Source organism: Protopterus annectens, chromosome 8.part0 (genome assembly GCF_019279795.1).
Source record: "Protopterus annectens isolate FY-2018-M chromosome 8.part0, PAN1.0, whole genome shotgun sequence".
Classification (NCBI taxonomy): domain Eukaryota; kingdom Metazoa; phylum Chordata; order Ceratodontiformes; family Protopteridae; genus Protopterus; species Protopterus annectens.
In genome coordinates, this window is record NC_056741.1 from 1,834,669,055 (window position 1) to 1,834,687,344 (window position 18,290).

Consider the following 18,290-nt stretch of genomic DNA (forward strand, 5'->3'; position numbering starts at 1 on the left):
GTCACTAGATATCTACATTTATCATGTATTTTGTTATGGACACATCTACCCAGCTGTGTACCCTCCCTCACATTATGGGTCAGCTGGTGACCCTCACCATTGGGCTGGACATACCTACTGGCAGCTCGCTAACATATGATGCATTTCACTTCCACTTGGTATAGCTATCTATACGGCATTGGACTACGGCCACATGGTCTTCCATGTCATTTGTTCGTGGGATAGGGGCCCATTATTCCCTGCCGTGCATTTGTGTTTGCTTCTTCACTTTGTGTTCGCAGGAACTTTCTTGCATGCTTTGCATATGTTTCAGTATCCAGGGACACTGACAGATGTGATTACTATCTTGCAACTTGTTATATGCAAGCATTTTAGGTTGCACGTCGGCAGCTGCCATTTCCACGCCCGCGGCCACTGACACGCCCTATGCACTCGCGCTCCTTTCCTGTGCACGTGGCTGTGGCAGCAGCATGCCTTCTTTAATATGCATTTGGCACTACTTCGCCATCTTCATGCCGCACTGTCGGTGCAAGCCTACCGCCGTCCTTGCGTCGAGCTTCATGAATTCCAGGGTTTGTGTCTCTTGCTGCATTAAGAACTGAAAGATACCACCTTTATTACGTAGCCTATAAAGTAATTTAATTTCAGATATTTTTTAAAGTTTACTGGACTGAGGTTAACCTCCTTTATTCCAGTTTCAACTGTTAAAATATATCTATTTAAACAGTTACAATAGTGCATGTACATTTCTGTTCTCTTCCAGTAGGACACACTGTGGATACATTTTAAACACAGCACTTTGCAAATGCCTTTTCAACACAAACATCTGTACAGAGCAGTTAGATATACATGACATACAGTTCTAATAGATTTGTAACACACGCATCTTATATGACATATAGTTCTAACAGATTTGCAACACCAGCATCTTGCATAAATTATTTTGGTATTCACAAATTACATATAATTGTTTACAAAATTCCAGCTAGCTGTGCTGGCAGTATCTGCTTTCGTCACAGCATCCACTGCTAAAATCAAAAAAATAAGTACTTTGTGAGTTTCCTTTGCACTTTGCCGACTGTATTTTTTAATTCTGATGTCTCATTTTGCTGATTTTTACTGTATTTTTTCTGTACTTTAAAAAAGCTGTTCTGTTGATTTATGTAGCTAGTTCTACTAGCTAGATCTGCTGAACCTAGACTGTATTGTTATACTTGAGCACTCTTCCAGCCATTTTATATTAGGAGGCCCTGTCTGCACCCTTGTGAAAGAAGTATGTAGTCTGAGACACAGCTGAGTTGAAGATTACTGGAGGAAAGTTCATTGTGTGCTTTCCCATTGGTAATTTAGCTTAAAAGTGTTTAATTTTGTCTGTATTTGTGCATAGCTGCGCAACAGGGTTCAGCAGTGTCCTGTATAGATGCAAACACCTTGAACGCAAATGTTGTCCTAGACATCTGTTAATGAACCCTCCCAAGCTTCCCTGCTTCACTGCAGGAAACTCAGTTGTGCACTGAGAAGTGCTGCCATAGTTTTCACCCTAGATTTCAAAGTTATAAGCCCATTTGTTAATCCTAGAGCAAAATCTGATCACATTAGCCCACTCCCCAGTAGTAGCTACGGCAAAAACCTGCCATAGTGGATAGTCAGTTTCTAACCATTGCTCCAGCCAGCCTGATTGACATGGGCATGCTGAGGCAATGTAATAATTGCCTCATGTATACTGGCAACCACTTACTCCTAAAATAAACAAATACAATATGTGAGAGATGTAATTACACTATGAATTTGGAATCAATTCTCTGATGTAGCAACAGACTGGACATCAAACAGGTTGCCAGCACACACACATACACACACACACACACACACACACACACACACACACACACACACACACACACACACACACACACACACACACATCACCTCTCACACAAAACAAGGTCACAACGCATAAACCCACGTATGTGGAGGTACTCAGTCAAACCCTACCAAAAGATCAGAGACTTCCCAAACACAAACCACTTGCACACACTGGAAAGCAAATAGAGTCCATTACACATATCGGCACACACACCACTGTCTCAGCAAATAATTCCATATGGCAAAACACTTCAAAACCAAATATCCTGGTCATAGCTGACTCCATAGTGAGACACACAGATGTCCCCCTTACCAGGATGGACAAGGAGAAGGTCACAGTCAGCTGCCTGTCAGGTGCCAGGATCCAGCAAATCATGCATGCACTCAAGCCACTCAACAACAATTACTGTTATGACTCTATTATAGTACATGTTGAGGTGAATGACTTGAGAAGTACCTCTTTAGACTATATGAAGAGAGACGTGACTGAACTCTCAGATTATGTGTCCCAGACAGGATGTCCTTAGCCCTAAGCAGCATTCTACCTTCACTCAGAGAGACATTAGAACAAAGAAAAATAATTGCACAAGAAAAATTATTAGCAGCTTCAAATAAAAACTGTGTTCATTAATACAGCAAATTTATGAAAAATATTATGTAGATTAAGAAACCTTGGGCTGTTTGGAAAAAGAAACTACTGAGGAAGTGTGAAAATATAAAGAACAAAATATAGAGATTTTTGAAAGGTATAAAAAAGAAATATGGGCATGGGAAAGAAAGAGAGATCTGATATGGTGCAATATTGATGCAAACGAGAAAGCAAAAATAGTACAAAAAAGTAGCCCCAAAGATATTCGGAGAGAAATACAGGCAAAGGCATCCAGGTATGGAAAATTTCACAATACATAAACTAAGATCACAAAGAGGGAATGCAGAACAGAAGATTAGTAAAGTAGAAGTTAAAAAAATAGACACTAAAGTTATGGAATACCAGAGAGTTGAAGGATTTAGGGTAGAAAGCTTAATGCAGGTTATATCACAGCATAATGGAACAACGAGGTCCCCTAAGTAAGAAAAAACAGGAAGGGCAGGATAAATCTGAAGAAGAAATAGGGACATGGGAAAGAGATTTAATACATTGCGATATTTATGCAAAGGAGAAAGCAAAATTAATTCAAAAACAGCAGCACCTAAGATATTTAAGATAAATCTAGGCAAAGACATCTGGTTGTGGAACATTTTGCAATACAAAAAAATAAGGAAACAAAGAGAAAAAGTAAAAAAAGAGGATTAGCAATGGATAAGTTAAAGAAATAGAAACTGTGGTTATGGATTACTTGTGAAGTAAAGGATTTCATGTAGAAAATCTAACTCTGATAACATTACAGCAGGATAGAGCAATGGATCCCTAAATTAAGGAAAAGCAGTAGAGCGTGAAACATCTTATAAGTTACCGTATGAAGATACTTTGGAGCCTTCCATAGGAAACCAGTACAAAAGTTCAAGTGGAGTTGCACGGTGGCAACATCTAATGCAGTCAATGTTGCGGAGTGATAACCTAGTGATTTCCCATATGAAACTGCAACAGATGACACAGGATGAAACTGAAGAGAATGCGACGCAGGAAGATGCACTGGAACTTTCTACAGAATGTTCACAAGAAATAGACCATAAAGCATGTGTCCTCATTTTACAAGAAAATGAGCTAAGAGAAGAGTTTCTTGATTTAATAGAGTTGGACAGACATATTAAGATCAATGAAAGAGACTACAGAAAGTCAATAAAACCCAAAAAGTGATAAGTTTGATAAATGTTGACAGTAATTAGGACTGTTCATAGAGATTAATGTGATATAACAAAAGTAAATAGGATATATTTCTATGCAGCTAAATTAATAACAGATAAAGTCTTACCATAAAAACACAGGGCAGTAAGGGAAAGGAAGGGGAGAAATCAAATGCAATTATGGAAATATAGAATAGAGACAACTATAAAGCAATTAAGACAATAAGTGTCACTGTTAGAATGTAGAAGAGGGAACAAGTAAAAAATACTCAGAAAGATAGACTTGATAAAGTAATGAGCAGTATAAGAACAGATCAGGATCTATTGTGCACTGTTGCAAATAATAAACTAAAAATATCAGCACAGGCAGAAAAGTTTAGAAGATATGCAGATAAATATAAAGGAAAAGTACAAAAGCAATTTATTGATGACCCAAAAAAAGTTTTATAGAGAACTGGGAAACAAATCAAAATGAATTGAAAAAACACCAGAAAAGAAGTAATAGATACATTTTGGAGAAATATCTTTGAAGATCCTGTGGAACATCACAAAGATGGTAAATGGACAGAAGGAGTAAAAGAAGCAATAAGAAGTTCAAAGGTACAGGATATAAAATGGGATGAAGTAAAGGCTAGAGAGATTGAAACAAAGTTAAAAAAAACTCCTAATTGGAAAACCCAGGTCCAGATACAGTACCTAACTTCTGGCTAAAAGTATTAACACCTTTACATGAAGATTTAGCCATGAGTAAGAACTATTTATATCCATATCCCGAACAGACACTGACCTGGATAATAACAGGAAAAACAATACTCCTACCTAAGAATGGACCTGCAAGCTATCCTAAAAACTATAGACTGATAACTTGCCTTCTGATGACATATAAACTATACACTGGAATTAATGCCAACAGAGTTTATAGTCATTTATAAGAAAACTCAATTATGGTAATAGAACAAAAGGATAACAAAAGAAAGTCATGTGGAACAAAGGACCACTTAGTCATAATGGAGAACTATAAAAAGGGGAAGAATCTAAGTATGGCATGGGTAGACTACAAAAAAAAGCATCTGACAGTATCCCACATTCATGGATAAAGAGTGCTTACAAATGTACAAGATACACCTTACAATGATCAATTAAATTACAGCAACCATAAAACAGTGGCAAACCACTTTGCAGTTAAGCCATGATAAAGTACAAATTACTGTTCCTGGATAAAAATTCAAAGGGGGATATTTCAGGGTGACTATTTGTCACTGCAGCTTTTCTGTCTTGCCCTTAACCCATTAAGCTGTTCACTTAACAGATTAGGTCATGGCTACAATTTGGCTCCCAGAAAACAACAAAATATAAAGACTTCTCATCTTCTTTTTGTGGATAATTTAAAACTGCATAGTTCATCAGATGAGGAACTGAAAGCACAACTGCAAGTGGTCAAAACATTTTCAGATGATATAAGAATGTCATTTGGTCTTGATAAATATGGAAAAGGAACCTTTAAAGCAGAAAAGCTGCAGCAACAAGAAAACATCAGCACAGGACAGAAATATGATATAAGAGAACATGAGCAAGAGGGAGTGTATAAATATTTGGGAATTGATGAAGAATAGACAATAAAACATGAAGAAATGTGAATAAAACTTGGTGAGGAATATTTTAGAAGACTAAAATTAATACTGCAAACAGCGCTGACATCCAGGAACAAAGTTCAAGCTATAAACCAATTTGCTCTTCCTGTCCTTACTTACAGTTTTGGAGTGACTGATTGGCCCCAAAAGGTGTTGGATCAGCTGGACAGGAAAACAAGAAGGATGCTTCATGATCATCAGTTGATTTATAAAAATCAATGTATACCAAAACTATATATTCCCTGTTCTGAAGGAGGCATGGGCCTCCTTGAAATTGATTACATGTATAGATCTATAATTGTAGGACTACATACATATGTGCTGACCTCACAAGACCCAAATGTAGTGAAAGTTTTAAAATGAGTGGAATAAGTCTAAGATCACTTCCCTGCTTAGGCTAGCAGAAACATATCTGTGTCAAGAGGGAATGGAAATCATACCAGAAGTAGATAGAAATCCATCAGGAAATGAATGTGCCCAAAAAACAAAAGAAATAATATAAAGTGAAGGATCAGATGAGAAGGCAAGAAATGTAGAAAATATATAAATATAATTGCAAGTGTAGAAAACTCTTGGAACAATCATGTTGATCAGGATCAAACACAGGAATGGTTAAGAAGAGGTGAATTTAAACCAAAAGACGAAAGGTTAATATTGGCAGCCCAAGATACTGGACTACATACAAACTGGTTTGCATAGTCCATTGAACATGTGGGAGAAACAGACAAATGTAGGTTTTGTAAAAGAGAATTGGAAACAGTCACACATCTTGTTGCTGGTTGTGATATACTAATGGCATAAGGGCTGTATACTGAAAGGCATAATAATGTGGCAAGACTACTGCACTGGGGATTGTGCAAGCATTATGGTACTGTAGTGGCTCTAAAACACTGGAAACATAAGCCACAAAGCATTACAGAAAGTGATGAAGTTTATATCACATGGGATCATCCATTACCAACAGTTCAAAAAATAAATGCAAGAAAACCAGATATAGTTACATTTCTAGTAATCATTTTAAATTGAGTTGCTTGCTACTGAGATTTGTCTGCATACATCAACTGGACATAAGCTGATTTAAGTATATTTTCTGCATTTTTTGTGGTTTTATAAATTGGACTGTGATTCCTCAGATCTAGCTCTGTTGAAACTGTCTTGTGTGTGTCTCTGAAGCTCTGCAGTAGTTGTTAGACTGCTTTGAAATTCCTTTAAGTGTTAATTAGCTTGGGGGGGTTTCTGATAACATTAAAATCTGTGTTGGTTACATTTCTAGTAATCATTTTAAATCGAGTTGCTAGCTACTGAGATTTGTCTGCATACATCAACTGGACATAAGCTGATTTAAGTATATTTTTTGCATTTTTTGTGGTTTTATAAATTGGACTGTGATTCCTCAGATCTAGCTCTGTTGAAACTGTCTTCCCCATTCCCCCTCCCTGTTCTTGGTTGTAATTTAGATTTGGTGGCTTTTGCAGTGCCTGGCCCACTGTAGATTTGATCTAGGACACTCCCCTAGTCCCATCTCTTTACCGCATTCTATCTAATAAACCCTTTCTGCACTTGCTTTTAGTCCTTTTTAATTTAATTACATTTTTTCAAGCTGTGTGTGGACTAATATTGCTACATACTCAAGTGTGCCAGCTTGCACTGCATGTGAATTGTTTTTACTACTGTTTTTGCTACTTTTCTGAAAAAAATAAAAAATAAAAAAATTATCTGCTTTTACTGTATTTGTGTTTCTTCCTACTTTATTTTGCTTTTGCGTCATCTTAAAAGTACTCAGTTGTATTTATTACTTCTTGGTGTAACTCATTCTAAGCCTTTTAGTTTAAGCACTTGGGCTTCAGACCAGTTGTTTTACATTAAGAAGGTTTGTGGTCTGCACTGTAATGGCAGGACAGGTAGCTTACATCCTTCTAAGTTGGAAACTGCTGATTGAGGGCTCAGTGTCAGTTATTCTAAAAGTGTATTAATTCTGGTTTAAGCACTTGGGCTTCAGGCCAGTTATTTTACATTAAAATTGTTCATGGTCTGCACTCTTGTGGGAGGAGAGGCTGGACTCTGGCCTTCTGAGCTGGAAATTTCTGGTTAAAGGCTTATAGTGCCTGCATATTTGAACTGCTTCTTACTGAAATTGGTACACCTTGTTTGCTGTAGTGTAGACTAGATCTAGGCCTGCTGAATCTAGCTTTGTTTGAATAACTTGAGCACTAATCCAGGCATTCTTCAAAGTATTCAATTGTATTTATTACTGCTTGGTAGTAACTTGATTAAAGTGTAGCTATCATTCTAAGTCTTTTGGATTAAGCACTTGGGCTTCAGACCAGTTGTTTTACATTAGGAAGGTTTGTGGCCTGCACTGTGGTGGCAGGATAGGTAGCTTACATCCTTCTAAGTTGGGAACTGCTGATTGAAGGCTCAGTGTTTGTTATTCTAAAAGTGTATTAGTTCTGGTTTAAGCACTTGGGCTTCAGGCCTGTTATTTTACATTAAGAAGGTTCGTGGTCTGCACTCTTGTGGGAGGAGAGGCTGGACTCTGCCCTTCTGAGCTGGGAATTTCTGGTTAAAGGCTTATAGTGCCTGCATATTTCAACTGTTTCTTACTGAAATTGGTACACCTTGTTTGCTGTAGCATAGACTAGATCCAGGCCTGCTGAATCTAGCTCTGTTTGTATGCTTGTTGTTTGTTTGCTTGCTATTTCCCTGAAACGCTAATACCACCTAAAACGCGGCTTTTCAGCACTTCTGTGGATCCCTAGTGATATCTGCATTGCTTACTGTACTCATTTCCTTGTTTCACTTAAAAGAAAGTTACTGTTTGTCGTTTTTGCATTTAAGTTACCTGTAACACATTGCATTTAAGTTACCTGGCACTTGCTCACTAAAGGCACTTGCTCACTAAAGCAATTATATAAGTCAGCACTAAAAAATTAAAAGCACTACACTCTCACAAAGTCCTCTTGAGTACCTTGTTCCCCACTGGCCCTTTTTTTTCAATTATAAAGGAATTCCCAATACTATTCTAGCATGTCCAAAGGTCAGTTGTCAATCTTCTCTCCGGTCCAGCTGGTGAATCTGGGAATCTTGAGGCAATGTTACAACTGCCTCATGTACACAGACAACCCTCTCCTCCTCCCAACAAATTCCAACACATGTGAGAGATGCATCCATATAGTCAAACTGGAGGCTAAGCTCTCTCAACTCAGTACTGGCATAACCAGTCAGGAGGAGAAGGAAACCACACTCAGTACAATTCCAGTCTCACATAGACCTACCACAACAGCAAACCAAACACATAAACGCACAAAAACATACTCGGAGGCTCTAAATAAAAATCTGCCTAAGCAGTAGAGACCTCCAAAGCAGACACCCAAGCAACCGCTACCCCAAAACAAAACACGTGCAACACATAGCTCACAAAGCCAGTGTGCCAAACAGTCACAGCCCTTAAGGCTAAACAACACACCTGATACACTTGAAATAGGTGACTCTATCGCCAGGCACACTGACGTCCCGCTCACCAGGCTGAAGAAGGAGAAGGTCACAGTGAGCTGCCTGTCGGGCGCTAGGATCCGCCACATAACACAAGCACTCAGGTCACTCCAAGGCAAGTACAAATATGAATCAGTCATTGTCCATGCTGGTGTGAATGACCTGAGACGAACCTCCCTCGACTAAAAGAGACATAGAGGAGCTCTCTGAGCATGTGGCCCAGGCCGGTATGACCCTGACCTTGAGTAGCATCTTACCCTCACCAAGAATGATGCCACAATATGAAGACAAGATGATCAATTTCAACAATTGACTTAAGTATTGGTGTCATTCAAAGGGGATCCAATGCCTGTCAGCCTGGGATGACATGCTCGACAAGCCACGATGCTTAACTAGGGACGGCTTGCACCTGTCAGCCCTGCGCTTTTGGATATTGGCAAAGGCTCTTGCTACCCCCATAGTGCCTTTTTTAGGCAAGGCTCAAAAGACAAACCCACCTCCATAGGTATCACAAGGGATAAGAAACTAAGAGTAATGCTACTCAATGCCAGAAGTCTAAACCTCAAGATGCATGCACTCGAAACTCTCCTTAGCATGGAGAACATCGATATCTGTGCAGTAACAGAAACCTGGTTCAAGGCTCCCAAGAGCACCCCAGCACTACCAGGTTATACCTCATACCATGCTTTTCGGCCCCAAAACTTGGACCGACCCACAAAAGGAGGGGGAGTATCAATATTCATCAAAGATACCCACACCTCCAGGTTGGTGGCACAGCACGAAGCATCAGAGACTATCTATGTGCAACTAACAGTGGGTAAAACTGCCTTCCAGTTTATAGCCTGTTACAGACCACCTTCCCTAACCCAGGAACCCCACTCGGCCTTCCTGAGAACACTGGAAAATATGAAGGTCTCTCCAAACACCATTATATTGGGCAACTTCAACTACCCAAACATAGACTGGGAGCATTACTCTAGCTCCAACACCCTAACCCAAAGGTTCCTAGAATTTATAAACTCAAATGCTATGGAACAACGTGTTACCACTCCCACAAGAGGGGAAAACATACTGGACTTGATCATCACCAACATGGGGACTCTATGCTCCAGACCAGAAGTGTATCCCTCACTGGTAAGATCAGACCATAAACTAATCTCACTGGATATTCACATCCTGACACCACCCCCTGCCCAGAAAACCACAGTGAAAAACTTCTCTAAAGCAAATTTCACACTCCTCAAAACCAAGGTGGAATCCTTCAAAGCCCCCGGGCCTGTGGAAAATATGGCCCAGACCACAGAATCCTTTATAAACGCATTCTATGAACACCTTCAGGAATGCATGGATCATGCGATCCCAAATAAAACCAAGACCCAATCCTCCAAAGGCAGACGTCCTGTCTGGTGGACCCCAGCCATAAACAAACTATACAATAGAAGGAGGAAGCTACTAAATGATAGAGCAAAATTCCAAAAAGGGAAGGCATCTCTGATCAGTATTAGCAAAAAACTACGGGCACTCATAAAATTGTCTAAGACCAGCTTCGAGAGAAAAATTGCACAGGACACTAAGGATAATCACAAGGCTTTCTTTAGTTATGTTAGGAACCTGGGTGGTAATTCCCAGATATGCTCAGAATTAGTCCAAAATGACAAAAAATACACCGAACCCACATACATTGCCAACATCCTAGCTAACAGGTTCAGCGCAAACTTCTCCCCCCACTCCCCACCAAAAGGGCAAATATCTATCCCAGCAGAGTGCTGCCCCCCTGACATCTCAGATGCTCAGGTAAGAGCTGCCCTCTCCAAAGCAAAAAACACAGCATCAATGGGACCAGACGGTGTCCCGGGCTGCATCCTACATGAACTCCAAGAAGAGCTAAACCCAAACATAAAACTATTGTTCAATCTCAGCCTTACTACAGGATATGTACCCAAAGAGTGGCGTACAGCAAGTGTGGTCCCTCTCCACAAAGGTGGTGCCTCAACGGATCCTGGAAACTATCGCCCCATAAGCCTGACTAGCTTGGTCTGCATAGCTATGGAAAGGATCATCATGGACCTCATAAATAAAGATATTGGGGACCTACAGACACTGGATCCTACCCAGTTCGGCTTTGTTAAGGGCAGATCCTGCCTCTTAAACCTGGTTGATTTCTTTGAAAAAGTCACCAAGGCCATTGACGAGGGGAAGGTGGTCCACACAGCCTACCTGGACCTCGCAAAAGCCTTCGATACAATACCCCACTTGGGAATTATAGATAAGCTCACCAGCTTAAATATAAACCCCTATGTCACTAGATGGGTTGCAAACTGGCTCAAGGACAGAACCCACATGGTTAGAATTGCTGGAGCCATGTCAGACTCCAAACCAGTTACAAGTGGCGTCCCACAAGGCTCAGTCCTGGGACCTCTCTTGTTCGGTATATATTTCTCGGAGGTAGAGGCCAACACGGAAGGACTGTGGCTGACCAAGTTCGCAGATGACTGCAAACAGGGTGCCATAATCGACTCTCCAGCCGACACAAGCATCCTCCAAAAGGGCCTCATTGAAACAGACAACTGGTGCCAGAGCCATGGCCTCAAGCTAAATGCCAAAAAGTGTATAGTCATCCCCTTTGGCAAAAACAAAGTGCCCACAAATTACCACATAGGTGGTAATCCATTAAGTACAGAAGAAGTAATTAGGGACCTGGGGACCCAAGTTGATAGCAATCTCATTTGACAACCACGTGGCCAAAGTGGTTAGAAAAACATTTTATATAGCCCACCTAATCATGAAGGGATTCACATCTAGATCTGGGGAGGTCATCGTGCCTCTTTACTCATCCCTCATCAGGCCCATAATTGAGTACAATGCCCCTTTTGGGATGTACCTTACCAGACACCTGCAGCAACTGGAAGACCCCAAAAGTACCTCACCAAGAAGATCAAAGGGCTCAAACAGATGCCATATGCTGCCCGGTTAAAGAAACTCCAGCTCTACTCAGTGGCATACCGCCTGTTCAGAGGTGATCTGTGCCTGACGTATAAAACCATGTCCAACCCAGAATTAATGGACATGCTGCACCTCAGAAAATCCAAATCCTATTGAGCTACACGCTCGAGAGACTTGAACCTCAGCACTGAAATAAATAGGACATGCTGGAGGGACAGATTCATAACCCAGAGGCTCCCTTCACTCTGGAATAAAATCCCAGTCCAGGTTAGGCAGAGTCCCTCATTGACTCTCTTCAAGAGGAATCTTGATGAGTGGATGGGAGATCGTAGGTTTACCCTGGGTATCACTTCTGTGTCACTGTTAGACAGAGGCACAGTATACTAACCTCAAAAAAGGGCATAGCAAAATTAATTTAAAATGGGTGGCGAAAGCCAAACACATTCTGGCTAGGCTTATAAATGCCCTAGGGCAGATAGCCTAGTATGAACCTATGAACCTATGAAAAGAAGACAAAAGTAGCATTGCTCATTGAAATTGCTACACCCAGTGACTATAGTGTCTTATGTACAGAGAGACACAAAGTTATAAAATACCAGGATTCACAGACAGAAACAAGGGCACTGTCGAAGAAAGATACGCAGACTGTTCCAATAGTAGTAGAAGCAACGGGTCATATAGAAAGAATTTACAATCGTACTTAGATATGTTACCAATATATGTGGTGAAAGCCACGTAACTATGGGCTAGGCTTATAAATGCCCTTGGGCAGATAGCCTAGTATGAACCTATGAACCTATGATATATGTAACACCATATGAATTGCAGATGGAGTCATTACTGGGCATATTGCAGGTGCTGCGAAGAGCACTTCTGGCTAACATCAAAGACTGAAACAATACTAATTTCATGAATTGTATTAATACTTTGACTTAGGAGTGGGGTCCATTCCCGTCATGGTATTAGAAACCCAAAAGACTTTGAGAAATGAAAAACTGGAGATTAATCCATATGGGGTTTAGATGGGTAGCCAACTGGCTCACAGAGATAATGCACGCTGTTAAAGTTGGGGATTCCACCTCTACCAGTAGACCAGTTACCATTGGCATATGACAAGGATCTGTGGTGGGCCCTATACTGTTTGGAAGCTATTTCTCGGAAGTCCAGGTGAAAGTAGATGGCTTGTGACTTACCAAGTTCATTGATGATTGCAAGTTGGGTGCAATTGTTGAGTCCCTAAACAATGTTTACATATTACAAAAGGGGATAACACAGACAAATGACTGGTGCCAAAGCCATGGACTAAAACTAACACAAAAAAGTGCATTATTTTTTTTTATCAAGAAGCATCTTTATTAAATTATGACTTATGACATAGGCAATCGTACATTTACATAAATGAAAACAAACCATATTGACAGTCCTATGTGCAAATATTTTACATCAGAGACCGTATTTTAGTTGCAAAACATTATACATCACTTATAATCTACCCAATCATTCAGTCAGCCATTATATACTTCATTCAAATCCTGCCGTCTTTGAAACCTCATTCCTCCCCTGTTCCCATATTTCTCATTTTTTTCCGAAGTAATTTGCTCCTACCCTTTTCTAAAGATCCCAGTTCCATTTGTTTTATCTCTGTTACTATATTCACTTCTTCTAGTACAGTTGGTTTAGACTTTGATTTCCATTTTTCTAGTAATTACTTTTTTGGCAGCCACCATAATTAGACTCAGCAAGATCTTACTGTGTCTAGGCTATTCCAATTCTCTATCATAGCTCAGAAAACAAATTTCCCTAGTTACACCAATTTGCTCACTTAGTATTTCTGACAGAGTAGTCTACAGGGAATATTTAAAGCCTACCAGATCATTACACTCCCAGAAAATATGTTCCCAATTACCTCTTTTTTCCCCATCACACCTCCAAAATGTGTTGTCTATCTAAGGAAAAATTCTCCGGAGTCTACATGGGGTATAAAAATATCTAAGTAAAAATTTCCAAGCAAAAATCCTAAATTTTCTATATTTTGTTGCATTTTGGGAGACAAACATATATCCATCCATTGTTTCTTTTTGAATTGCTTATCCAGTCTCTCTTCCCAATCCTTTCTAACCACCTCTGACTGATTCTTACAGTCATTTTGCTATATGTTATAAGCTTTATTAATTATTCCTTTTTAACAGTAGCTTCTGTTCTAGATTCTGCTAAAAACTTTACTAGTGCTGATCTTTCATTTAGGACCCCCCATTTATTTCCCTTTGCTTATACTTTGATATCAATCCTTGACAGGAAAGGCAATCTCTAACCTGCAGTCCATATACATTCTTGGCATCTTCCCAATCTATTACATTTCCCTCTCTAGTTATTTGCTCCCAATATCTTAGTTCATTTGCCAGTTTTCTCCAATAAATTACAGCCCCCTCTTGCCTATTGTCTGTATCCCTAGCTGAAGTCATGCTTACTAGCAGAATTTCTTTTCTCTATTCCAGTGTTGGCTTAATTCTTACTATTTTCTGCTACTTTATAAATACAATATTCTGTATGATTATTGCTATTATTCTTAAAGGCCTGCATCCAAAATCCCAGTCTCTCCTTGTTTCTTAAGCTTCCTCCTTATTTCTTCATCATCTCTTTCTACTTTGAATTACAGATTTCTGCTTGTGCTATGTACAGGAGCCTTAACTGCACAGCTTTGAAATACCACTTCAAATTGGGTAATCCCAATCTGCCTTGTTCTATTGGAAGCATCATCTTGTCTCACCCCCGCCCCCAGTAAAATCCTTTAGCTCTTTATTAACTGCTATCCACAACTTCTTTTCTGGTTAATAAAAATATGCCTGTCGTGTGTATAAGAATAAAGGGACTAAAAACACTTTAACTGCTTGTATCTTACTACTCATATCCATATAACAGAGCTTCCAATTTCTCAGTTTTTGTATTATCTTTTGTTTAGTCTCTTCCCATACATCCTTAGCTGCCACACCACAATAATTTTTAATCCATACTCCTACACACTTCATTTTATCATGTCTCCATAAATATGGATATTGCAGAACCAATTTGTATATGGGTACATACTTTATAGCTGTTGCCTTTGTTTTAGCTTCATTAATTTTGTATCCAGAAAAGATCTGAAACTGTCTCAAAATATTCCACAGCACTGTAATTATTATCCCCTTTGGCAAAGAAGTCCCTGCAAATTACAGTGGTGTGAGATTTGGGAACACAGTTTGATAACAATCTAAACTTCAATCACCATGTGTCCACAGTGGTAAGGAAAGCCTTCTATGTTGTGCATCTGATAAGTAACAGGATCACATCCAAGACTAAGACTATTGTAATTCTTCTGTACATGACCCTCATCAGGCCACTAATAGAGTACAACTCTTCCTTTTGCATGTACCTCACCAGATACCTGCAGCAGCTGGAGAGACCACAGAGGTTTCTCACCAAGAAAATTCAGGGCCTCCAAAACATGACTTACTTGGAACGTCTGAAAGCACTGTCACTGTACTCTGTAGCCTACAGGCTGCTGAGAGGCCTACTTGTGGCTGGCCTACAGAGCAGTCTCTGACCCTGTCCTAATGACAGTGCTGTACATCCGCAAATCAAAAGGGACAAGAGACACTCACTCCAGGGATCTCAACCTAGCCTGCAACATTAGCAGTACATGCTGGAGAGACAGATATATCTCCCAGAGATTGACGCTTTTCTGGAATACACTTCCAATTCATGTGAAGCAGAACTCTTCAATGACTCTATTCATGTGCAAACCTTCACATTTGGATGGGAGACAGTAAATTCATATCAGGATGGCACCTAATGTATGGGGCAGTTGGTGATGATCATAGACTTGCTCTACAAATAATGACCATCCAACCAAGGCCAGTTATGGAACATGGGTATAACATGGCTAGGCTTGCAAAGGCCCTAGGACCATTAGCCTAGTAATCTCCTATGAACCCGCACTTGCCCACCCTTCACATGACACTTTGGGTGATTCCTTTTAGACACAAAGGATGTACTTATGGTTTTGCAAGAATCCAGAAAACCCATTACAAGAAAACCCTATGTGATTAAGTGGAAAAGTTTTTTTCTCAAGTATGACCTGGACCATTTTTCTGTTGGTATTTCTATGCTCAACTCTGGCTTGGCATATTTATCTGCTATATCTCATTTGTCAGCCATTTCCACTTGTCTACCTCTGAATCCCTTCTGGCTTTTAGTTTTAAAGTCAAACGTTTTCTGAAAGGTGTTCTTCAAATTCAGCCTCCAAGAAAGCCTATACCCCCCTTGTTAGGACCTTATTTAATTTTGTTCTTGAGAAATTGACAGTCCCTTTTTAGCCTGCAGTTTCTTCTTCACTACAACATTGTACTTGGAAGACTATATTGTTGGTGGCTCTTACTTCTGCCAAGAGGGTCTCTAAACTTCAAGCTCTTATGGCAGTTCTACCCTTTTTGGAATTTTCACAAGGACAGGATGCCTCTTCATACCAATCCTTTTATGCCATAGTTGGTTAATACTTCGTCCTTAAATCAGTCTCTTCATCTTCCTTCTTTTTCCCTTATCCACAGAATCCTAGTGAGAGGGTTCTTCACACCTATGATTTACATAGACAGCTCACATATTAACTAGACAGGGCAAGGAAGAACATATCAGGAAATCTGAGCAGCCTTTTGTTTCCTTTTATACCAGGAAATCGAGTTTAGTGGTGTCTAAGAAAATCATCTCCTCCTGGATTTCTAAGGCCATTTCTTTTTGCTAATATTTTCATAGCAAGCAGCTTTCTTCTTCTGTCCATGCTCATTCTTCCAGGACAATGACCTCTTCTGCTGCTTTTATCAAGGGTCTGGATAATAGATCTATTTTGGAAGTTGCTACTTGGTGGTATTTTCACCAAAAATGATATGATGGATGCCATTTCTTGGGCCAGGGCAGGTTTTGCTAGGGCTATCCTTCATGGAGTTATGGAGGGTTTTCTGTGGCTTCCTCCTTCCATATGATCTAGTAGCTTTTGTACTCTTCCCAAGAGTGAAAATACTACAACAATGAGAAGTAGGACATCTACTGTTAAGGTTTACACAACTGCACTTTTAGACAATTACGTGACTTAAATGAAGCCAGAAAGGAGACTTTTTTTAAACTTGTTTGTGGAGAAATGATTAATTGATGCAAAAGTGGGGAGAATAATATCAGAGAAAATGACATCTTTTCTTACTTGAAGCTGCGCCACATTTAGTGATTACAGCCTTAGAAAAATCATTACATATACTAGTCAAAGGAAAAGTATTTCTTGCTGCTCTGATGAGGACAGTTGTATTTATTTATTTAACATTTGTTTACCAGGATAGTCCAACTGGGTAGAAACCCATTTTCAGTGAAAGCCTGGGGAGAAAAGCTCCATAAACAGGTAACAATATTTAAAATACAACATTTAGAAATAGATACCTTTGAATACAAAAATTTAGGAACACAAATATATAAAAAATATTTAGGAATACTAGTTTGAACACATCATAATGACTAATAGTTACATAAATCCATTCTATTCATACACTTTCTAACTGGGTCTATATTATATTATCGAAAGGAACGACTCGAATTACTTAAATATCGAAATTGACGTTCATTGATTTGTTTTTTGTGAGATTGCGGTACAGTGATGACTGGTTATTTTGCCCTTTCCTCACTGTAGTGAGATCTCGGAGTTGATATATATAATTAGCGGGGCGTGTGGGGGATGCAGCCCACCAGAAAAACGTTTTCGAAAAACAGCAATTTCGATATTTAAGCTATTCGAGATTCATTCCTTTCGATGTTATGATATAAACCCTTTCTAACCATATTTAAGAAAATAATGTGAAGTTGTTAGCACAAAGAAGATTTAAAAAAAATCTGCTATCACTAGTACTCAACTGCTAAAATGTTCATTTGTTCATTCTCAAAACAGTTCAGAGCACACAGGCTGACAGGAAACAAAATAAGTGCTCTGTGTTAAACTGTCAAATTAAATAACAGCTCATAATAAATAAATGACTGCTTTGGAAACTTGACCAAATTAAAGTTTATGATGAAAAGAGCTTTGGAAACAGATGTCCTGGAACATGCCTCTGTTTGAAGTGTTACAGAACTGCAAAGGATGAAGGCACCATAGAAGTACTGTTTTGGAAATCGGATTGAATGTGGCCTGATTCCCAAATTAAAGAGTACAGTGGCAAGTATTCAGGATGAGTGAAATGTTAAATGATCATAACCTTTTGAAGGCAGGTATGCCTGGCATACCTTTCAAATCTCTTAGCTCAAGAAATCTGGGTAAAGCCAAAAATAATATGTGTGTGTGTGTGTGTGGGGGGCGGCAATGGCTGAAAAAAGGGACAGATTTTAAATACTGTTATAAGTTTAGTAAGTTGCTAGAATAACAAGTTTTGAGTTACCATGCACTTTCTGAATGATATGAAGTTAGAAAGTCAAATGTCTGTTATTATTTAGTGACTTTGGTCATCAGTGTCATGTCAGACAACCCCAAAGTTTATGACGAATACACAAAAAACATGAGCTAAAACA